Source organism: Zea mays, chromosome 5 (genome assembly GCF_902167145.1).
Source record: "Zea mays cultivar B73 chromosome 5, Zm-B73-REFERENCE-NAM-5.0, whole genome shotgun sequence".
NCBI classification, from domain to species: domain Eukaryota; kingdom Viridiplantae; phylum Streptophyta; class Magnoliopsida; order Poales; family Poaceae; genus Zea; species Zea mays.
Window position 1 is genome coordinate 159,443,852 of NC_050100.1, and position 24,658 is coordinate 159,468,509.

A 24,658-nucleotide genomic window follows, 5' to 3' on the forward strand; every position below is an offset into this window, starting at 1 on the left:
TACTACGTGCAAAAAACTGCACCGCCACTTGCGCCAATGTCGCGCCTTCTCGACTGCGGAACTAGTGCCGCGACTCGAGGCAACCCTACAAGTTGCCCAACAGTGCCAATCGAGCACATCGGTCACGGGTCAGTCAGCCGCGGGGGGAGGCGCGACAGTCGATATGGCCAAAACTGGGCCGACAGTAATGGCGGCAGCAGGCGAGCGGAAGCAGCAGTCAAGTTGTCTGCAGGCTCACGTCCCCACCTGGAGCAGCCAGGGAGCCCTCTCCCACGGCGTGAAGACGACGCGCCTGTGTTCCGTCCCTCGAACGGCTCGCGCAACGACCGCCCCGCGAACCACCCGTCCCGTCGCATTAACTTCGCGGCAGGGCAAGCAACACCTTTGGCAGGCAAAGCGAGCGTCGTTTCATCTCTGCCATGATGACAACGTCAAAAAGGTGCGCCACACCGTTTAAATTCGTATCCTTTTCCTCTTCCCCTTTCTCTCTCTTGCCACAGGGACCGGGAAGGGGGACATTTCGAAAAGGATCCTTCTCCGCGAAGGAAGCGGGCCCCGAGCCCTCCTACTGATCAGGGGTTCGAAGGCTGGCCCCTCGGAAGGGTTCGACGGCCGCCCCAGAGCACTCGGGCTTTAGGCTCATTACTGATCAGAGGTTCGAAGGTTGGCCCCTCGGAAGGGTTCGACAGCCTCCTCAGAGCACACGGGCTCCGCGCCCACTACTGATCAGGGGTTCGAAGGCTAGCCCCTCGAAGGGTTCGACAGCCGCCCTAGAGCACGCAGAGCGAGGGATGACTTTGGGTACGTCTGATACATGGCCGAGGCTCGGGCTACGCTCCCAAGGTACCCTAGGACATTTCCGAGACCAGCAGGAACGATTTTGTAACGGAATCCCATCAGAGGGAGGCATCGAGCCCTCGGACCCTATCGAACGGGACCGGGTCCGGCAGATCACCTGCAGGTACTTTTGGAGCGCGCCTCTGGGCCACTAGCCGACCCTTATCGAACGGGGCATGGGCATCCACTCGGATCACCCGTTAGCAACTCACTGGTGACACCATGTTCGGCGCCCTCCGAGGGCAACATGGCGCTTTCCCCCCCTCCTCCTTGCGGAAAGGCGACGAAGGGGCGTATGATAAAAGCCGAGTCAGTCCTTGATCGTCCTCTTGCTCTGTGCAGAGGCTCGGGGACTGCTCTCGCAAACCCGGCTCCGGCCAAACCGTTGACAGCGTCAACAAACCAGCCTGAAAACTCGGAACCTGACCATGCACCCGGACTATGATCAGATCACACGAGGGAACAACTAGACCGGCCAAGGCATCACGAAAGGCATTAAGACCTCGGAGGAGTCAAACCACTCCTCTGAGGCATCGGGGGCTACACCCGGCGGGTGCGCTCGCGCGCACCCACCGGAACAAAATATAACCGAGAAAGGTCGGTCCCCTTGCTAAAAAGTGTGACAAAGCCTCCAAGCGAGTACCAACACTCCCTTTGAGGCTCGGGGGCTACTGTCGGGTACCATAATTAGGGGAACCCCCAACACTCCTAAACTCGACTAGTAATCACCATCAGCACAAACTGCAGAGACTGATGGGCGCAATTCAGGTCAAGGCTTCGTCTACTCAAGGGACACGGTCTCGCCTCGCCCGAGCCCAGCCTCGAGCGGGAACTGTAGTCCCAGGTGAATTCACGCCTCGCCCGAGGGCCTCCTCAAGCAACGGGCGCACCCTCGACTCGCCCAAAGCCCAGCTCAGGCAGGCTTCGTAGCGAAGCAACCTTGGCCAAATCGCCTCACCAATCGACCGTATCGCAGGCGCATTCAATGCAAGGATCGCCTGGCGCCTTATCCTGACACGCGTGCCTCAGTCGGCAAGGTCGAAGTGACCGCAGTCACTTTGCCCTCCCATTGACTGACCTGACAGGAAAACAGCGCTACTCGCCCCCCTCCGACTGCTGTGCCACCCGTCAGGGTGAGGCTGATAGCAGCTGAGTCCAGCCTCAGGCGCCACAGGAAGCTCCGCCTGCCCGACCTTGGGCCTTGGCCTCAGGCGAAGTCTCCGCCTCGCCCGACCCCAGGGCTCGGCCTCAACCTCGACCTCGGAAGGTGGTCTCCGCCTCGCCCGACCCAAGGGCCCAGCCTCAACCTCGACCTCGGGAGGAATCGTGTCCTCGCCCAACCCCGGCCTCGACCTCAGGAGGAGTCTCCGCCTCGCCCGACCTTGGGCTCGAACCGACCACGCCGCAGGGGGTCCATCTTTACCCTACCCTTAGCTAGCTCAGGCTACGGGGGAACAAGACCAACGTCCCATCCAGGCTCGCTCCGGTAACAAGTAATGATGGCTCCTCGCGTGCGTCCATGACGACGGTGGCTCTCAGCCCCTTACGGAAGCAAGGAGACGTCAGCAAGGTCCCAACAGCCCCGACAGCTGTGCTTCTACAGGGCTCAAACGCTCCTCCGACGGCCACGACACCGCGTACACAGTGCTCTAGCACCTCTTCGATAGCCACGTTGGCATGTACATAGGGCTCTGGCTCCTCTCTGCCCGACACGTTAGCATATTGCTACACCCCCATTGTACATCTGGGCCCTCTCCTTGCATCTATAAAAGGAAGGGTCAGGGCCCTCATACAAAGTGTGGTCGCGCGGGACTCCCTCTCTCCCTCGCGAACGCTTGTAACCCCTACTGCAAGCGCACCCACTCTGGCGCAGGATAACACGAGCCGAGGTTTCCCCCCCCCCCCCCCCCTTTCGTGTTCTGTCTCGCGCCAACCCATCTGGGCTGGGGCACGCAGCGACAATTTTACTCGTCGGTCCAGGGACCCCCCGGGGTCGAAACGCCGACATAGGTGTTACTGTCTTTAGAAGAAGTGATGATTCAGTAGCATTTAAGGGAGCATTAGAGGGTCAGATATACTTAGTTGATTTTAATAGAGTTGAACTCGATACTTGCTTAATTGCTAAGACTAATATGGGTTGGCTCTGGCATCGCCGACTAGCCCATGTTGGGATGAAGAATCTTCACAAGCTTCTAAAGGGAGAACACATTTTGGGACTAACAAATGTTCATTTTGAGAAAGACAAGATTTGTAGCGCATGTCAAGCAGGGAAGCAAGTTGGTACCCACCATCCACACAAGAACATCATGACGATCAACAGGCCACTTGAACTACTCCACATGGATCTATTCGGCTCGATCGCTTACATAAGCATCGGCGGGAGTAAGTATTGTCTTGTAATTGTGGATGATTATTCTCGCTTCACATGGGTATTCTTTTTACAGGAAAAATCTCAAACCCAAGAGACCTTAAATGGATTCTTGAGACAAGCTCAAAATGAGTTCGAATTAAGAATCAAGAAGATAAGAAGCGACAACGGGACGGAGTTCAAAAACTCTCAAATAGTAGGCTTTCTTGAGGATGAGGGCATCAAGCATGAGTTCTCTTCTCCCTACAACCCTCAACAAAATGGTGTAGCGGAGAGGAAGAATAGAACTCTATTGGACATGGCAAGGACCATGCTTGATGAGTACAAGACTCCGGACCGGTTTTGGGCTGAGGCGATTAACACCGCTTGCTACTCCATCAACCGGTTATATCTTCACCGAATCCTCAAGAAGACATCATATGAACTCCTCACCGGTAAAAAGCCCAATGTTTCATATTTTAGAGACTTTGGTAGCAAATGATTTATTCTTATTAAAAGAAGTAGAAAATCTAAATTTGCTCCTAAGGCTGTAGAGGGCTTTTTACTAGGATATGATTCAAACACAAGGACATATAGAGTCTTCAACAAATCCACTAGATTAGTTGAGGTTTCTTGTGACATTGTGTTTGATGAAACTAATGGCTCTCAAGTAGAGCAAGTTGATCTTGATGAACTAGATGATGAAGAGGCTCCGTGCGTCGCGCTAAGGAACATGTCCATTGGGGATGTGTGTCATAAGGAATCCGAAGAGCCTCCACAAGCACAAGATCAACCATCATCTTCAAATCAAGCATCTCCACCAACCCAAGATGAGGATCAAGCTCAAGATGATGAAAATAAAGATAAAGAGGATGAGCCAAACAAGGAAGATGATCAAGAAGCACAGGGTCAAAGACCACCACACCCAAGAGACCACCAAGCAATTCAAAGAGATCACCCCGTGAACTCCATCCTCAGCGACATTCATAAGGGGGTAACAACTCGATCTCGAGTCGCACATTTTAGTGAACATTACTCTTTTGTGTCTTCTATTGAGCCATACAGGGTGGAAGACGCATTAAGAGATTCGGATTGGGTGTTGGCAATGCAAGAGGAACTCAACAACTTCACGAGGAATGAGGTATGGCATTTAGTTCAACGTCCTAATCAAAATGTTGTAGGAACCAAGTGGGTATTCCGCAACAAGCAATATGAGCATGGTGTGGTGACAAGGACAAAGCCTAACTTGTGGCCAAGGGATATTCATAAGTCGAAGGTTTGGATTTTGGTGAAACCTATGCACCCGTAGCTAGGCTTGAGTCAATTCGTATATTACTTGCCTATGCTACTTACCATGGCTTTAAGCTTTATCAAATGGACGTGAAAAGTGCCTTCCTCAATGGACCAATCAAGGAAGAGGTCTATGTTGAGCAACTTCCTGGCTTTGAAGATAGTGAGTACCCTAACCATGTGTATAAACTCTCTAAGGCGCTTTATGGGCTCAAGCAAGCCCTAAGAGCATGGTATGAATGCCTAAGAGATTTTCTTATCACTAATGGCTTCAAAGTCAGAAAAGTCGATCCTACTCTCTTTACTAAAACTATTGCAAATGATTTGTTTGTATGCCAAATTTACGTTGATGACATCATATTTGGGTCTACTAACAAATCTAGTTGTGAAGAGTTTAGTAGGATAATGATTCAAAAATTCAAGATGTCTATGATGGGGGAGTTGAAGTATTTCCTAGGATTTCAAGTAAAGCAACTCCAAGAGGGCACTTTTATCAGCCAAACCAAGTACATTCAAGATATACTTACCAAGTTTGGAATGAAAGATGTCAAGCCCATCAAGACACCTATGGGAACTAATGGGCATCTCGACCTCAACACGGGAGGTAAATCCGTAGATCAAAAGGTATACCGATCGATGATAGGATCTTTACTCTATTTATGTGCATATCGACCAGATATTATGCTTTCTGTATGCGAGAAATTTGCTATTTTGCCACTCTCAATTTTGGCTGCCTGTTATTATGCCATCTCGTGTCTATGACTGGTGGGACCGTCTGTGTCTATGATTTGTGGGTCCGATGGCATACTGGCGAAGCCCACAAATGATAATGGCAAAATTGCCAATGGCTCTTCTGTATGCATGTGTGCAAGATTCCAATCCGATTCTAAGAAAGTTCACCTTAGGGCCGTGAAAAGAATCTTGCAATATTTAGTTCTTACACCTAAGTTTGGTCTTTGGTACCCCAAGGGATCCACTTTTGATTTAATAGGTTATTTAAATGCTGATTGGGCAGGCTGTAAAATTGATAGGAAGAGCACATCAGGGACTTGTTAGTTTCTGGGAAGATCCCTGGTGTCGTGGGCTTCAAAGAAACAAAACTCAGTAGCTCTTTCTACCACCGAAGCCGAGTATATTGCCGCATGACATTGTTGCACACAATTGCTTTGGATGAGGCAACCCCTTAGGGACTATGCTACAAATTGAGCAAAGTCCCTCTCCTATGTGATAATGAGAGTGCAATCCGCATGGTGGATAATCCCGTTGAACACAGCCGCACTAAGCACATAGTCATTCAGTATCACTTTTTGAGGGATCACCAATAAAGGGGGGATATCAAGATAGCCTATGTTAGCACCAAAGAACAATTAGCCGATATCTTTACCAAACCATTAGATGAGAAAACATTTACCAAACTTAGGCATGAGCTAAACATTCTTGATTCTCTGAACTTTGATTGATAGTTTGCACACATAGCTCATTTATGTACCTTTGATCATATCTCTTTCATTTGCTATGCGACTCATATGTTTTCAAGTGCATTTTCTTGATAAGTCATAGATTGAAAGGGAAATGGAGTCTTCGACGAAGACAAGGCTTCCACTCAACTCTACTGGTATCATTTACCCTTCGCCATCACTCTACTCTCACTTTGGTATAATCTTCACTCATACTCATTTGTACCATTGGGGAGAAAGTAATAAGGGCTCTCAAAAGACTCCATTTTTGGCGATTAATGCCAAAGGGGGAGAGCATATAGCCCAAAGCAAAAGGATCGCACCACCACTAATTTCAAAAAGTTTTTAAAGATGTTTTCAACTGGTATCTTATTTTTTATACATATTGGTATGACCTCTTTCAAATAGTATCTAAAACCCTCCTGAACACTAAGAGAATTTCATTGAGGGGGAGTTTTGTTTAAGTCAAAGGAAAAGCATTTTGAAATAGGGGGGAGAAAATTTCAAAACTTGAAAATGCTTCTCGCAATCATATTCATATAACTTTGACTACTAGGTGAATGCCCGTGCGTTGCAACAGAAACATGTAATAACACGATAACTTATGTATAAATGTGTGTTATAGCATTATGAGAAAAGGTTTTGTAATCCATTTGTGATCTTAGCCATATATAAATTTTGTTATTTTAATCAATTGAAAGATTCATTACTTGAACGTATAAGAAATTGATAGAGATCGAATTTGTTTCAACGATTATGCTGAATTGAACCTTAATGCCATCATACCTAGTTAAGATATAGTTAACATCAAGGATATTCTCATCTTTCTTCAGCACGATTACCTAATACTCATATTTCTTCAGCTAGCAGGATAGTATTAGGTAAGAACGCTGCACTACGTGTGACTTACTATCATGTTAGGCTTGAGTGGTTTCTCATGTAAAAACCTACTGGTAGGTGAGAAGCGAGGGGAAGAACAGATCTATGTGCTTTGTGCGACACACAAAACTTATATTTTAAAGGAATAGAGAAAAGAATATAACAACCAATTTATGGCACTCTCCACGTATAAGCCTCAATGTGCAGGTTCGTTCTTACAGACCTATACAAATTAAAAGATAATAACCAATTAATGATATTCTCCACGCATAAGCCTCATGGTGCTGCTTCATTCTTACACATGTTGTACAAAAGGATGTGACATGTATATACATTCTAAATCTGCAAATAAATCTTCTCTTTTGTGTTGTAACCAAATTCTCTTTTGTGTTGCAAACAAAACATGTCAAGACTTTTGGCTTTTTCTAGATTATAAGTACGCGTGGTAGTATGAACAGATGCGCTGAAGTGAAACATAGGTGGTGTCCACCATTGCAGGTTGATTTTAGCTGGCTTCTGCAATAACAGCAAACACTACCATGCTAGCTTCAGGTTTAATCAGTTGTCCATGTCAGGATGTCAAGTTGCTGAAAGATTCAGCTCTCCAAGTCTAAGTGTTTTGTTCCCTGACTAAAGTTTAGTTCGGGTCATATCAAATATTTAAATATCAATTAGGAGTATTAAATATAGACTTAATTAGGTTTAATAAATTTATCTCGTATTTTAGTCTCCATCTGTAATTTGTTTTATAATTAGACAATATTTAATACCTATAATAATCATTGGTGTTCTTTTTGGATCATCACAAAGGGTTAAATCACTGTCAAATTCTCTCATTGTCTTGATAAATGTCTTTGCTCCTTGCATCACGAGCCTCTTACTGTCAATAACTGATAGTTTTCCTTAATAATTGGCTCCAACATGCTACTCAAGTTGCACGAGTACGCTAACTTGTACCTGAATTGTTGCCTAATGAATGAGCAAACACATTCAGTAAGCACACAGTGGTTCTTGATATATTAGCACACATAGAGGTAGAAACCTGAATAGCATTTAATCAGCATACAGATTGAAGAACTGACATGACTAGCCACAACAAAACATCTTATTGCTAAGAAATGTTTAACCATGCCAAAATGGAAAGTAAACAGAAATATAAACTTAATTCTTTTAAATAATCCTCAATAATAACAAGAATGAGGACATCTTTCTAAGTGCCCTTACCAAGAAGTGCTCTGCAATGCATTAGGATGCAAGAAGAAAATTGATGCTATTTAAACAACGCCAAAAATTCTAGTTGGACAGAGAAATAAGAAAAACAGAGTAGACAGTACCTGTCTGACAGAGTGGAAAAGAAGCATGGAGTTCTTTCATTTAATGCAATGAATGAAGTTTGACCCGGTGGAATCCATTGTGCAATTCTTTTTCTGTTATACTCAGGTGTGGTGTCTCTGTCTAGATGAGGATGAAGGCTCTGTTCAACACCAAGTATTTTTCAATAGATCACCACTCTCACATGAATAGCATCATAATCACCAAGTATTTCCTTCATCTGAAATGGAGGAAGTGATTTAGGGGTTGCATCTGCAATGAATATACTGAACATAACAATGGACAGAATGACTTGATCGAAGAACTTATGTAAAAGAGAATTAACAAGTATATCAGTAACCATACTTCCTAATTTGATTTATGCTTGACAAGTTACAAATCTATAGATGTGTTAGGGCATGAGCCTTGAGCTAATTCCCACAATCTAAATTTTATTTCCAATTTCTATGTATTGTTACCCTTTGAGAATAATAATTACCTATATTAATTTAGTGCTTGATGATCAGTAAAGGTGGTCTAGGGCTATATGGAGGACCTGCTAGCAAACTGCAATTTATGCCTTAACATATGAAACAGTGAAGGGGGCTCTTCTGCCTATTTTTCCAAAGGTAATTTAGTTAGTTTTATGCTGAAATTTTTATCGCCGACAGGGATTTAGTTTGCCTGCTCGTTTCCCTTGTCCGGGAATGTGATCTTAGTCCCCTTCTTCTAGCCAGGCTTTATATCGATTGTTAAGATCTCCGATTCGGTCCCTAGTCTCTACTACCTATTAAGAGAGCGGAGATAAGACTCTGTTAATCTATTAAATTAGTAGTTTTTACTTTATTTATGACCTAAAAATTGAAATACATTCCTACTAACTACAAACAAGGGTATACTTTCATAGGTGAAACAAATCTAGCTTCTAATTGTAAATAAAGCTGAGTAGACTCTAATGTGAAAGATGGTGCAATGCAAGAACCCAGCTACAAAAATGCTTACCCATTCAGCCTCACAACGCTCCTGGATATCTGCAAAGGCCTTCAGCCCTTTCTTGCCATACTGATCGTATGCCGCCCTCTTCTGGGGATCACTCAAAACCTGAAAGAAGCGAGCATTATCATATCCGAAGGAACAAAAATTCGCAGCCATAGAAACAGCACACAAGGTTATGATTCCAGGCAGAATCAATCAGGATACAAGACCTACATATTGAAAACCGACATAACGCTCAGTCGACATAACGCTGTAAAAGCAAATCTAAGCTAGAATAGAAGGCGCTGCAGCTGCATCCAATGTTACTGCATTTTTTTAAAAAAATGTTGTGCTGCAATTTCCATACCCCTTAGGCCTTGGAGATCTTGAATTTGGCCTCAACTTCATCCTTGACGTTGCCAGGGTTCTTGTTGGGTGCCACTTCATGTCCAGCCGGTGTTACGACTTCTTGAGGTCCTCCTCCATCGCGCCGTGGCGTTTCGGCTCACCTTGAGCGCATTGTAGTAGTCTGTCCCCATCTCCAACGCTCATGCCAAGAACAGTAGGAGCAGCAACACCACCTTCCAAACCCCAACACAAAAATCCCTTCCTCGATCCACACGAATTCCCCAAGAACTACGCTAGAGGAACAATGCATTTGGGACAGGAGGATAAACCATTTCTTTTGACCCTGCGTGTCGACCACTCCACACAAGGAAGAGCCTTCGGCGCACTCTCAAACATGTCCAACGATCAGACTGAGTGGAGCACCCTTCTCGCCCGTGCCAGACTGCTAGGCGTCGACGACCTGCTTCACGGTGAGTGGCATGGTGCCGGACGCGCCGCGCATCTGCAGATCCAAAAAAACCGAACACTCACTCCGTCGGTAAGGGAATCAACGACTTGAGGTTGAAGAAAACAAAAGAAAGGGAGTCCCAGTGGCGAGAGGACCTTGGAAGGGTGTGGTGGAGTCGGCGACGACATTCTAGGAGGAGGTGAACTGCGACGGCGAGAAGTCAAGTGTCGTCGTCCTCCGGCACGCGCAACACGTGGAGCCAACACACCACCTCATGCCGCGGGAGGTCAAACATGGAAAGGGAGGTGTGTGCGCGCGGTGGTGGCATGACTGGACATCGCGGGGACAGGCGCAGGGGTTGGCCGACGTCGAAGCGGCCCTGGTCTGCGGCTTAGGGGATGATGAAGTCGCTAGCCTTGGACATCCTCACTCTCTCCGGCCTCTGCAGCGGCGAGGAGGAGGCCTCCCTGTCCGGGCCCAGGCTCGGGCCGCTGCTCCCCTCGTCCTCCATCGCGCGCCACTTGAACGATTCCGTGCGGCGATGCTTCCTTATCCACGCTCGGAGAGGGGGTGGGGGCGGCTATCTTGTGGGTCGAGAGGCAGGCGAGGGGCATGACGTCAGACGCTTGGGGCGGCGGCTATCTCAGGGTTCGGGCACGATGGGAGCGCCGGAGCGGGGTGGGGCTCACGGAGGCGAGGGCGTGCGAGCGAGGATGGCGTTGCCAGATGGAGCCGAAGGGGCAGGGGCACACAGGAGACGTGGGAGAGGGCGAGAGGCGGGGGCGTGGAGGTGTCGGCGAGGAGCTCAGCAACCTCGGCCTCGTCGGCGGAGGAAGGCACGCGCTTGGACCTGCGCGAGGGGGAGCACGGACGCGGGGCGTGGATCCTGTGATTGCGTCTATGGAAGGTTGCCGAAGGAAGGTGTGCTAGGGGCGATGATGGCGGTGCGGCTTGAGCACGACGTTCCTGAGATTGCGCGAGGGGGAGGACGGGCAGAACCACAATGCACTTGTGGACGCCTACAATAGAGTCTTATAGAGTAGTAATAGATTTGCAAAAAGACTTTCAAAAGATTTTCCAAAACAATTTTGCAAAAATAAAACAAGTGGTGCAAGCTTAGTCCAAAATGTTAAATAAAAGAAAGCAATCCATGCATATCAAGTATAAATAAAAATTGGTTTAATTCCAAGCAACCTTTGCACTTACCTTATATATTTGCTTTGGTTTGTGTTGGCATCAATCACCAAAAAGGGGGAGATTGAAAGGGAAATAGGATCAAACCTTTTCCTAAATGATTTTGGTGGTTGAAATGCCCAACACAAATAATTGGACTAACTAGTTTGCTCTAGATTATATGTTCTACAGGTGCCAAAGGTTCAACACAAACTAATAAAAAGATCTAAGTTAGGGTTCAAAAGAAAGGAGCAAAAGAAACCAAAGAGAACCCTGGTCTAGCGCACCGGACCATCCGGTGTGCCACCAGACAGTGTCCGGTGCCTCAGGGACCGTACAGGCTGAACTCTTCACCTTCGGGTTTCTAAGGCCGCGCTCCGCTATAATTCACCGGACTGTCCGGTGAGGCACCAAACTGTCCGATGTGCCAAGCGGAGCAACGGTCGCCAGCGCAACGGTCGGCTCCAACGGTCGGCTGACAACGTGAACAGTGCATGCAGAGTCAGAGCATCACCAGAAGGCGTACCGGACAGTGAACAGTACCTGGCCAGTGCGGCACCGGACTGTCCGGTGCCCCAAGCTGTCAGAGCTCCAACGGTCGAAACCGTCAGAACCCTAATGGTTGGGTGTCGTGGCTGGCGCACCGGACAATGTCCGGTGCGCCCATCGACATCAGCCCTCCCCAACGGTTGTTTTGGTGGTTGGAGCTATAAATACCCCCAACCACCACCATTCAAGGTATTCAAGTTTTCAGCATAGTGCATTCAATACAAGAGCTCTAGACTTCACTCCAAGACAGAAACAAGAGATCAAATCCTCTCCCAAGTCCAAAATCACTCCAAACACTTAGTGACTAGTGAGAGAAAGATTTTCGTGTTCATTTGAGTTCTTGTCGCTTGGATCGCTTTTCTTCTTCCCCATTCTTGTTCTCAACACATTTGTAATCAAAGCAAGAGACACCAATTGTGTGGTGGTCCTTGCGGGGTCTAAGTGACCCATTTGATTGAGGAGAAAAGCTCACTCGGTCTAGGTGACCGTTTGAGAGAGGGAAAGGGTTGAAAGAGACCCGGTCTTTGTGACCACCTCAACGGGGACTAGGTTTGCAAGAACCGAACCTCAGTAAAATAAATCACAGTGTCACTCGCTTTATTTCTTGGTTGGTTTGTTTTCACCCTCTCTTTTAGACTCGGCTTTATTTCTAACGCTAAACATGGCTTGTAGTTGTGCTTAGAGTTTATAAATTTTAGATTTGTCTATTCACCCCCCTCTAGGCGACTTTCACGGCCCCAGTGCGCGAACCGTCTGGCCGTCTGGCAGGAAACCCTACCCCTGCGCCAGGTCGCGGACCGTCCGGCCCCTGGCCGCGGACCGTCCGCTCCTGTGCAGAGAGCACCGCCACCGGTTCTTATTTAGTGTTTGGCGCCCGAAAAAGGTGCCAACATACTTTTGGCAACTCCGCTGGGGAAGAACACATATAGATTCATCAAATCGGTCCTCAATGGCCGGTTCAAGGGATAGCTCCGAAGTCTCTCCCGGCAATATCATAGAGCCGACTTGGGAAACCTTGTCGGCTGACGAACAACTCCAGTTTGAGGAGCACAAAGAGCAGCTGATCCAAGAGGAAAAGGCGAAGTTCCTGACCAACTTCAATGTGGACAGGAACAACAAGGTCGTTCGGCAACGAGCGATGGATCTGGCTTCGGGTCGACCTGCGACTACCCTCGAGGTAAGCAACACGGACGAGCTGCAATCTCTTAAAAAATATGTAGATGAACATTGAGAACAAATGCAAAATATCATAGGGGGTATACAAAATGATTATAGGAGGTTAGTTCATGCATTTGATAAATCTACTGTCGCAAATTTTCCTTGACACGGGTTTGAATTAGGGGAAAACATGCGTAATTCATCGGATACAAGTTGTCACAACCAGCTACAACCCCTTTATGGGATGTCGATAGACACATGCCCTGGACAACCTGTCACACCCGAGTTTCGGGGCACCAAGACCCGGGCGCGAACATAATCACCAGGTGTGCTGGGACCAAGTCTCACACATATGATGAATCATGGCACAGGATCGAATGTCACATCTTTACTATATAATCGGAGTTTTGTACAAAATAAATAAATAATTACATTATATGGAGACAACGGTCCAGCAACCCAAAGTTGACTGGGAGACGACGGCCTAGACCTCTCACGAACTCGTCACAGCATCCTCCATGCGCCTCATCCTGTGGTACCTGCTCTTGACCTGTGGGGGGGTGTGGGACAGCAAGAGTGAGCTCACATACGTCCATCGCTCAACAAGTTGTGGGGAATAATGTGAATGAACTCGCCAAAGATGGGAGCTCATGTGAAGTGTAAGGCTTACCAACGGAGATGGTTGAAGCTGAGCATTGCTTTTAAAGTTGGTCAAAATTTTATTAGCAATTACTAAGTATAAGTAAATACCAACCCAATTAAGCAGTAGAACAAAAGTAACAACATCACCTGGACACCTGCGATGCAATGCATATGACAAATTGAATTTAGTTCCATAAATTAATCATGTGAGGGTCCGAGCTGCTCATGACCGTGAGCACGGCTAGTATACCAGTTTTACACTCTGCAGAGGTTGCGCATCTTTACCCACAAGTCATGTTACCCATCTGCCAAGGGATCGCGACTTCCCATACACCTCTACCGAGGAGGCGAGGCAGGGTAACACTACGAGGCCTTTACGAAGTTCCACTAGCTTCAGAAAACCCGCTACAGTTTATAGGAAGCTCCAATGCAGGAATCCCTTGCAGGACCGCCATCGCAGCAAAATCCTCCCGAGGGCCTCCCTACACTGACCACTCCCCTACTGCCCTTGCCCCTTTCGGGTAAGGTAGTCTTCCACTAGCTTTCCTAATTAATCGGCCAAGGGCGTCCCATTAAACCCTTGTGGTAGCACTGTTTTCCCGGGTGGTCGCTCCATGTTCCAATTAACATAATGATCTTGTCATGAATAGAAATAATAAACTGATAATAAAAGTGTAATCATGAATAATGTATCTTCATACCCAAAACCACATAAAGCACTAGCAAGTACTACCCAAAAAGTTCAGTGGTAAACAAGGTATAAAGATAATCAAACTAGGGTAACCTATTGGGTCCCATCAAAATTAACCTATGCAGATCATTATGATTAATCAGAACATGAGTAGGTAAAAAGAAGTGATCAAGGGCACAACTTGCCTGGGACTTGAGATTCCAGGTATCAGGATGGTCTTCAGGTGACACGTGTCCTCACGCTAGTCGTAGCATTACAGACAAACATAGTATAGGCAAAATTAACATCACACCAAACATAAGAATGAACCATGTAATAATAATTTACGCGATGCTACGATATCGTGAGTTCGAGAACCACTAAAATCGGAGTTACGGTTACGGAGCTATAATTTACTGAAGATATATGTGGTTTGAATATTAAACTATATTATAAATCGATTAGTGTGAATCATATGAGAGATCATTCTATGAATAATTACCTCAATTTTAATTTTAATTATACTTGACTAGAGATCATATTTTAATCAACTTATAATCATGGACATGTTAGCTTTGATTGAGAGGAGTTAATCTAGTAGACATAGGTTAAATAAATATCTAACTATAAAAGTATGAGATATGGTACAACCAATGCTATTACTGCGTAGTAAATATTTGTACGAAAATAACGCAACTGAAACGGATCAAATCGGGGTTAAATTCATCAAGTTATGAATTTTTCCAAGATTAAGACATTATTTTTATACTAAAAATGGATTCTGCATCTAATTAAATTAATTTACCGGTGGATTGGACTGCAGCCGTGATTACTGAGAAATCCAGGGTTCAAACTATAAATACCAGGGGCCTATATTAAACTCTCTGCTATAGTTCTAGGACGGCGGGTTAATTTGCAAAAAGAGCAGGGGTTCTTATGCGAATCCACACAGCCGAAGGGGTATCGTTCACTATGAGCCGCCCGATCTGAATCCTATGGTCGTGATTAGATCTCAGCCCCCAAACACTCGATAACTACTCAGATCCGTCCATCAAGAGACCAACGGTGGTGATTTTAAAATACGGGAGATCAGTTCCTGATCGTGGATAAATGGATCAACGGCTGCGATCCCCTGGACCGACCCGGTACCCTTCATTTAATCTGCACCGCCCGCTATCAAATCGGCGGACAGCGCGCCATCGCTGGCATTTCTAATCTCAGCCATTGGCTGAGCACACAACGGCGCCCATGCTTTCTTCCACCCGCAAGCGCGCAGGCAGCGGCGCCTACGCCCTATGGCGGCTCCATGGCCGGCGAACACCCCATGGTGTTGCAGTGACCCGCCATGGCCACCGACCTAGTAATCAAACGCGGTTCACACCGTAGAAATGATAGGGAAAAGGGCCTCACCGCGGGTGTGACGAGGATGGAGCTGGCGACGTTGCCTCGCCACCATCCACGAGCAGCGAGCTCCGATGATGGTCATACCATTGCTGGAGACCCCGAGGCGCTTGAGCTCCGACGCAGGAGTCGTTCGGCGCATGCCCCACCACACCCACGCGGCGGCAAATCGGCCACCAAATTCCCAGGGAGAGTTCTGGATTTGGTTTTGGTGAGCAGGGGAAACACGACGCCCGGTTTTTATAGCACGGGGGGAGAAAGGATGGATTCCTCGCGGTTGTTGCGGTGTTCTTGTTGCTCCCGGAATCCCCGCCGGATGCGCAGGAGATAGTTGCAACAGACCTTGAGTTCGGCAGGGGAGAAAAGGAAGACCGGCCATGGCACGGAGAATCCGGCAGCAGATAAACTCATGCCCAAGACTACAGGTGGTAGCGGTGAGTTTGTTAGGATTTGTTTGATGTCCCACCTATCCCAATCTTCGGTAACAGAAACCAGCAGGAGCAGTTGACCGCACGGATGGGAGTTTGGGCTAGCTTTCAGCAATCGCAGTTGGCTCGATCTGGACTCTAGAGATAGAAGATGAATGTGACACATATGGAGGCTGGTACCGACAAAGCGGACCCCATGTCAGCGATACTGCTTAACAGGCTAGTGCACGGTGAGAAGCTGGCCGAGCGACCTGCCTGGTGGCAACGCGCACCGTGTGGGATTAGTTTAGTGGGTCAAGTGGCCGGAAAAATACTAAACAAATGACTTGTGGGCTGGGCGTTTGGGATATCTGGACAAGGAGTTGGTCGGCTGGTGCTTTTAGTCCCAAGGCAGTTAGCGTTCTTTTTTTTTGTGTGTGTCTCCATTTTTCACAATCCAAATTCAAATCAGATTTAGACAAAGTTCAAATTTCAAGCTTAATTCAAATGCTCAGTCAAAAAAATCCAGAATACCATGCAAAGTTTATTTTATTTATTTATTGATTAATTATTCACCTAGATAAATACTTCTATATACATAATTTCATAAGAGAATAATTGACACATTTTTTTATTTTAGGGAAATATTATTTTGGATGTGTAGACAAATTAAAAGTTATCTCAAAATAAATGTACATAACTTATTTGCCATTTTTAGGGGAATAACCTCTAGTGTAAAATATTTATTAAGGGATTGTTTTAGCTTAATTCTTTTAGAGAATATATATCTAAATATATAATTCAACCAAGGATAATTTGATTCATATAAGATCTTTTATTTAATCTCTTGTTTTAAAACATATTTATTTAAATTTCGAGATAAACTTCCCTAATTCATCCAAAATATGATTTTGTGGTCTTACACAACCACAACCTCATACGCACATCAGCAATAAATTAGTCGATCTGCACATGACCGGATCGTCCGCACGTGAGCGCAGACCGTCCGGGCCGGCACCAGGCGGGCCCGTTTTTAATGAATTACCGAGACATGCGCCCGAGCCACAACGTACTGCGCAGAATCAAAATTACCCAGTCGGACCGTCCGCATACAACGACGGACGGTCTGTGTATAATCACGGACGGTCCGGGCACAGAGTTTTTTAGGAGGATTGTTACATGAATCCTCAACCATCCCAACAACACCTCCCATCACATTATACATTGCACCAGCACATTAATACGGAGTCTCAGACCCATGGGATTGAGTACTTTCCGGCCCCACCTAGAAGGCCAGAAAGGAACGATCAATCCTATGAACCATATAGGGCAAATAGTAATATACCACATAACTCAAACCAGTGGGGGGAAGACAACATGCTAATATCCAGCCAACCCCACCAATGTTTAACCATAGGGCCGGTGGTCTCGCACTGGCTGCCATTGATATAGTAAGGGAAGAAATAGCTGGGGCGTTCCGAGATAAGCTCGGAGTAAGCATGGTCCCTGGGGGAAATCATATCGGAAACCTTATGACAGTCGATTTGATCATCACCCATACCCACATGGAACCAGGATACCTGAATTTGCAAAATTTTCGGGTGACCAAGGAAAAAGCACGCGTGAACACATAGGTCAGTTTCTAGCACAATTAGGAGAAGGGAAATTTGGATCCATACCATTAAAAGATCACCACTTTGGATCCATACCATTACTATCTCATTTACATGTGGGTCCACATGAGTCAATGACATGTGGGGTCCATGGTATATATCTAAAGTTTGGATCTTTTAATGGTATAGATCCAATTGTTCCTTAGGAGAATTGGCCGACACAGAAGCATTCTGTGTGCGTTTATTTTCATTGTCTTTAACAGGAATCGCGTTCGCATGGACGCCACTTTACCTCCTAATTCTATTTTGTCATGGGATGAGTTAGAACAAAAATTCCACGATCGTTTCTTTTCCGGTGATTATGAATTAGATTTGGTAGACCTAGTGGCCCTGCAGCAGGGGAAGGACGAGTCGGTTAATGAATACATCCGGAGGTTCTGGGATACAAGAAACCGATGCTTCCAAATACAATTAGTGGAAAATGGCTAGCAGGATTAGCCTTTAATGGACTACGATATTATTTAAAAGAAAGATTAGAAGGTATCCAGTTCTTTACGCTACCACAATTATATCAAAAAACTTTGGCTTGTGAGAGCCAAAGCAAAGAAACTACTAAAACAATTCGTCACAATGTGCATATAGTAGAGTGCGACCAAAGCAGCTTGGATGACGAATCAACAGAGGTATACGCGGCTGAAATGGTTTGGCCAAAACAGGCCAAATCTTCGGCTTATTCCACCTTACAACTGGTTCAAAAGAAACGGCAAGAGGAAGTTAAGTTTATATTTAATGTTGGCAAATGTGATAAAATATTTGATGAATTACTCAAAAATGGCAACATTAAAATAGATCATATTGTTCCATCCGCCGACGAACTAAAACGTCGTGCATACTGCAAGTGGCATAACTCATTTCCTCATGCCACTAATGATTGTAATGTATTCCGTCGACAGATTCAATCAGCCATTAACGAAGGACGATTGAAATTTTAGGAAATGCAGGTAGACACGGAGCCCTTTCTGATGAACATGATTGACTCCAAGGGCAAGAGGGTCCTAATTCGGCCAAACACAGCTGATAAAGGCAAAGACAAGGAGATAATCATCGGCAACACAAGAGAGGCCGATGAGAATCATAAGATTTTTTGCAGGAAAGTGGTGGCCGAGAAGACTCCTGATGGAGGGGAGACTCTTAAGGTGACCATCACGACCTCTGGCACTGGGGGGCAAGCGCATACCAAGGGGCACGAGCAGGAGCCCATGCTGCGCATCTCGAACGGTCCGACGCACAGGCGCAGACGGTCCGGGACCACACCGGACGGTCCGGAGAATTCCAGCGGACGGTCGGTTATACTCAAGACCCGCAACGACTGTGTACCTTCAAACCACGACGACCAGAGATATGTACGTGGAAAACTAATACGTTTAAAGAAGTTGGTCGGCTGGTCAAATTCGGCCCGACTTTCGATCAATTATTGTCCAAATATGTGAAAAAGAAGGCCTGCCCCAGTGACCGGCCAGCAAAGCGACCTCGCTCGCCCATTTGTGAGCAACATCAAGTAAGACCGATTGGACCACCTCACCAATCGGAAGAAATGGAAGGTCATACTGTCCAATTGAGACCTAACATACCTACATGGACACCTCCACCCCATATCCACCTATGTCATATCCATACACATACATACCTCCACCATATGTCCCAAATCAATGTGGGGCATGCCACCATATCCATTTGGGATGCCACAGTGCCCCGCTTGGGGGCACCCCAAACATTTGTATTCAACACGTTGGCACCTCTAGTACAAGACCGATTGAGCGCTGCTCAATCCGGTCACCAGGCACAAGCCCAACAAGATTGTCGGACTACTCGGCCTCAAAGGCTGACCAATCCGACAGGGGAGCATATACCTGCAGCGACCGAAAGAACAACAAAAAAAGGACATCATCAAAATAGGTACTGCAGATGTCATCATATAGGAACATAATGAAGGGCCGATGATTTTTGGTGAATCGGCCAACACAACAAAAAAAGAGGATACGTGAAAGGGAAATAGACTCACACCTTTTCCTAAATGATTTTGGTGGTTGAATTGCCCAACACAAATAATTGGACTAACTAGTTTGCTCTAGATCATAAGTTCTACAAGTGCCAAAGGTTCACAATAAACCAATACAAAGTTCAAATAAAGGGTTCAAAAAGAAATAAGCAAAGCAACCGAAGGCTGCCCTGGTCTGGCACACCGGACTGTCCGGTGCACCAGGGAGTTCCACTCCAAACTTGCCACCTCCGAGAATTCGGGGAGGCCGCTCCGTGATAATTCACCGGACTGTCTGGTGTAGCACCGGACTGTTCGGTGCACCAAGCGGGGTAACGACTACAAGCGCCAACGGTCGTCTGCAACACTACAGTGAACAGTGAACAGTGCAACTGCGCACGCAGAAGTCAAAGCAGGCGCCAGAAGGCGCACTGGACAGTGAACAGGACCTGTCCGGTGCACCACCGGACTGTCCGGTGGCCCCGTTGTCAGAAGCTCCAACGGTCAGAACCCAACGGCCTGGTGACGTGGCTGGCGCACCGGACAGTGTTCAGTGGCGCACCGGACTGTCCGGTGCGCCATACGACAGAAGCCTTCACCAACGGTCGTTTTGGTGGTTGGGGCTATAGATACCCCCCAACCACCACACTTCAATGCATCCAAGTTTTCAGCCATCAAACCTCATACAAGAGCTATAGACTTCATTCCAAGACACAAACAAAGAGATCAAATCCTCTCCCAAGTCCGGAATCACTCCAAACAAATTAGTGACTAGAGAGAGAGACTTTTGTGTTCTTTTGAGCTCTTGCGCTTGGATTGCTTTTCTTCTTCTTAATTTCTTGTTCCCAAGATCATTGTAATCAAAGCAAGAGACACCAATTGTGTGGTGGTCCTTGTGGGGACTTAGTGTCCCGTTTGATTGAGAAGAGAAGCTCACTCGGTCTAGGTGACTGTTCGAGAGAGGGAAAGGGTTGAAAGAGACCCGGTATTTGTGACCACCTCAACGGGGAGTAGGTTTGCAAGAACCGAACCTCGGTAAAACAAATCACCGTGTCATTCGCCTTATTCGCCTGTGATTTGTTTTCACCCTCTCTTTCGGACTCGAATTTAATTCTAACGCTAACCCCGACTTGTAGTGTGTGCTTAAGTTTGTAAATTTCATATTTGCCTATTCACCCCCCTCTAGGCGACTTTCAATACGGATGCCATCAAAATAGCTGATCCAAAATACTCCATGCCTCGATGGTGCCCGTTGGGATTGACACGATTAGGGATAGCAATGGGGCCCCATTTCCCGATCCCCGGCGGGAAATTCCTCCATTAGGGGATGGGGATGGGGAGATAATAGTCCCTGCGGGGAAAGATATAGGCAAGAATCAATCCCCATCGGGGATGCGGGGATGGGTACAGTTTATCGCCCCCCATACCCGCTACCTGTCGGGCCCCCGTTATGACAGGTGGGACCATTAGTCAGTGTCTCAAATGTCTCAGCGTCCCTATTCCAAATTCCCTGATCCTCAATTTCTCATCCATTCCAATCCTCGCTTCTGTTTGGAGGCTAAGGCTAACCCTAGCTTCTTTTTGGTGGCGGCTGCTCTGGTGCGTAGTGCTTGGCGGCTGCCCTTAAGCTCTTGTGCGCACTGCGTAGTGCGCTCCGTGCCTACCGCCCTCCCACATCTAGCGGTCCAAGGCTTCAGGCGTCCAACCCTCCAGCTCCATCCGTCGGACTCCGACTCATCATCCACTCGGACTCCTGCTCGAGCTCGGCTACTCGACTTCCTAGTTCCTGCCCGGCGGCTGCTCCAGTGCTGGCCTCCTGCTCATCGGCCGGCCCTGGCCCCTGCTGCTCGGCTGCTCGGCAGATTCCATTTACAGATATTCAGGTGAGCAATGCCTCCTACTCGTCAACCCCTAGCCCCTGTGCTCGACTGCTCGTCGGCCGGTCGGCCCCTGCTGCTCAGCTTCCATTTCTAGAACGCCTCCTGCTCGGATTTGCAAAGCAACTTAAGTAGCAAATAAGTTTAGTAGTATCACGCACAGATCTGCAGTTCATGCATGGTTGTTGATTTGAAGTCTAAATCCAGCTACCTAAATCTGCAGTCTGAATCTTGCTACCATATGTTTTTTTGTAGTTGGTCTTGAGATAATGTCATCGAGCAACCACAACCATGATGATAATGTCAATGAATCGCAGTTACAGCAAGGTTCTTTACCATCTGTTAATGACTCCGAAGCAGTAGGAGGAAATGCGGAAGTGGAAGATATTGAAGTTTGTGATGATGAAGACCAGGAAGGTGGTGTTGGTTCAAAGAGAAAGTTGACATCAGCTGTTTGGAAATAATTCAAAAGGGTTAAAGTAGGGGATAAAATTAAAGCAAAGTGCAACTGGTGCACAAAGAAACTTGGAGGAGAGACAAAAAAAATGGAACCAAATATCTACACGATCATCTCAAGACATGTCCATACCGTAAAAGCAAAATGACCGGACAAAGCAAGACATTTAGCCAAAGCTCATTGAGGTTTGGTTGTCGTGATACAGGGAAAGTGTTAGTGGAGAACTATACTTTTGATCAAGAAATTGCTAGAAAGGAGCTTGCATCTATGATGGTTTTGCATGAATACCCATTATGCATGGTTGATCATACAGGATTTAGAAGATTTGTTAGCGCACTTCAACCTTTATTTAAAATGGTGACAAGGAACGCTATTAGGTAAGTAGTTTTGGCTAACTGTACTAAACTACTTATTGTGTTTTGGCTAACTTATATTTCCTTAGGAATGACATCATGAAGCAATATGAGACAGAAAAGAAGAAAGCCATTGCTTTCATGGCAGGAAACAACCCTAGGGTTGCTATCACTACTGATATGTGGACTGCAGACAACCAAAATAAAGGCTACATGGCTATCACAGCCCATTTTATTGATCAATCATGGAAGCTTAGGAGCATTGTGATGAGGTAATGTGACTTATTCATGGCTTCAGAGGTGAATGTTTACTGTTGAATTTTTACTATTGTATGTTTACTGTTGTATGTTCACTATTGTAGGTTCATTTATGTGCCAAGTCCACATATTGCTGAGGTTATCGCTGAAGAGTTGAATGAATCCTTAATTGCATGGAATCTTGATGAGAAGGTATCAAATCTGTCTGTTGACAGTTGTTCTACAAATTATAAGGTTATAGACTTGTTAGTGAGAAAGATAGGGAAAGGTAAACTTACGTTAAAGGGTAGCACATTGCACATGCGGTGTTGCGCCCATATTCTCAACTTGATTGTGAAGGATGGTTTAGATATCATACAGAAGGCTATTGAAAGGATTTGTGATAGTGTCGCTTTTTGGACAACAACGCCAAAAAGAGTTGAAAATTTGAAGAGATTGCTAAATTTGTGAAAGTCACTATAACTAAGAAGTTGCGCCTTGAATGCAAAACAAGATGGAACCCAACATTCACAATGCTTAGTGTTGCCCTTCCCTATAAGGCTGTTTTTATTCGTGCTGTGCGTGTTGAGAAACAATGTGAATGTTGTCCTAGTGAAGAAGAATGGTATTTGCCCATGATGTGGTTGAAAGGTTGCGTCTATTTTATGAAATCAAAGAAATGTTCTCTGGAACCCAATATTTTACTGCTAATATCATGTTTCCAAAGATTTGTGAAATCAAAATGAATATGAGACAGTGGTCAAGTTGTGGCAATGAAATCATAGAAGAAATGTCAGTTATGATGCATGAGAAGTTTGACAAGTATTGGTTCGATGTGCAAGGTCTAATGGGCATCGCTACACTTCTTGGGTATTAGTGGTGACGAGTGTGAGGATCATGTTAGAGAAATCACCAAATTATTATGTGAGTTGATGAATGAGTACCAATTACAAGATGATGAAGGTAACACAGAACCATCTACCTCAATGCAATCCATTGAAGCTCCAGCAGTTATGTCTCTTTTTAATGCTCGTGTTGCTAAGAAGAGGCCGACATCTCTATGTCTAAAATCTGAATTGGATCGTTATTTGGAGGATGATTATGTTCCAGCTACAAAGGAAAATTTTAATGTATTGGATTGGTGGAAGGTAGCTGGGACACGATATCCTACCTTGCGGATGATTGCATGTGATATTTATGTGATTCCAGTGAGCACTGTTGCTTCAGAGCCATCATTCAGCACAAGTGGAAGAGTTATTAGTGAGCATCATAGCCGTCTTACTCCTAGGATGTTAGAGGCCTTAATGTGCTCACAGGATTGGCTTAGAAACCAATAGAAAGGTATATAAAGCATTTAATTTGTTTGGTTGTATTATTAACTTGCACTAAAATTTTATGTTCGTGAAATACAGATGATGCAAATGGTCTTCCTTCGAGCTTTTGGACGGTTCTTCAGGACATATCAGAAGGGATGCAGGTAATATTCTAAAGACAATATCATTTTTGGCTTGATGAATACATGTTAAATTTTACTTTCTTCATTTGCAGGATCTGGTAATGTGATATTGGTGCAAGGAAGTTAGTTCAGACTTTGTGAGCGTGTTGCATGTATTTGGTATACTTTCATGTGTCTTGTGTCATCTTATTTATGTACCCTTGTTGGAACTGTAATCTTGAAGTATGGACTATGGACTATGAACAGAACTTGGGTTTGGATCTGGTGTATCATTTATGTGTGTAATAGGCTAATAGCTGGTAGTCTAGTACTGCTATGTGGTAATGTGGTTGTACTATATACTAGGGTTATTACTTATTACTTATTACTTATTATTATATTAGTGACTTGTGATGTACCATGCCATAGTTGCAATAACTGCTATGATTTGTGTTGTTTATATATCTGCAAATGTAATATGTTGTTGATTTATTGTGGTGGGCAGAATTTTTATGTGGGTTGTTGGTGGGGATTTTCCCCCATCAGATCCCCATATACCCGACGAGGACGGGTACGGGGAAAATTTCTCCCCACGGGCGGGGACGGGGAACGGGGAATATTTAATTTGGCGGGGACGAGTACGGTGTAACGCCCCAAATTTGAGAGTTAAATTTTTCTTTCTCCATCACTCGCCAAATTCGGGCGTTACCTTTCCTCTTTCTTTTTCTTCTCGCTATGCCTTGTTTTTTTTCAAAG

At 45.9% G+C, this 24,658-nt stretch overlaps 1 long non-coding RNA gene across 3 annotated transcripts; it reads right to left on the bottom strand.

The window, feature by feature from the left end:
* Positions 1-6,956: 6,956 nt before the first annotated feature.
* Positions 6,957-10,902, bottom strand: LOC109939954 (uncharacterized). Of its 3 annotated transcripts, none has more exons than XR_002262399.2 (5): positions 10,048-10,895; positions 9,464-9,946; positions 9,124-9,222; positions 8,145-8,362; positions 6,957-7,033 (listed from the first exon to the last, which is right to left on the bottom strand). It is a non-coding gene; the product is annotated as an uncharacterized lncRNA (long non-coding RNA). The 3 variants fall into 3 exon arrangements; XR_002262398.3 differs by lacking the exon at positions 6,957-7,033 and adding an exon at positions 7,563-7,779 and having other exon boundaries at positions 10,048-10,902; XR_002262397.3 differs by having other exon boundaries at positions 6,957-8,362; positions 10,048-10,897.
* Between the last annotated feature and the right edge of the window lie 13,756 nt (positions 10,903-24,658).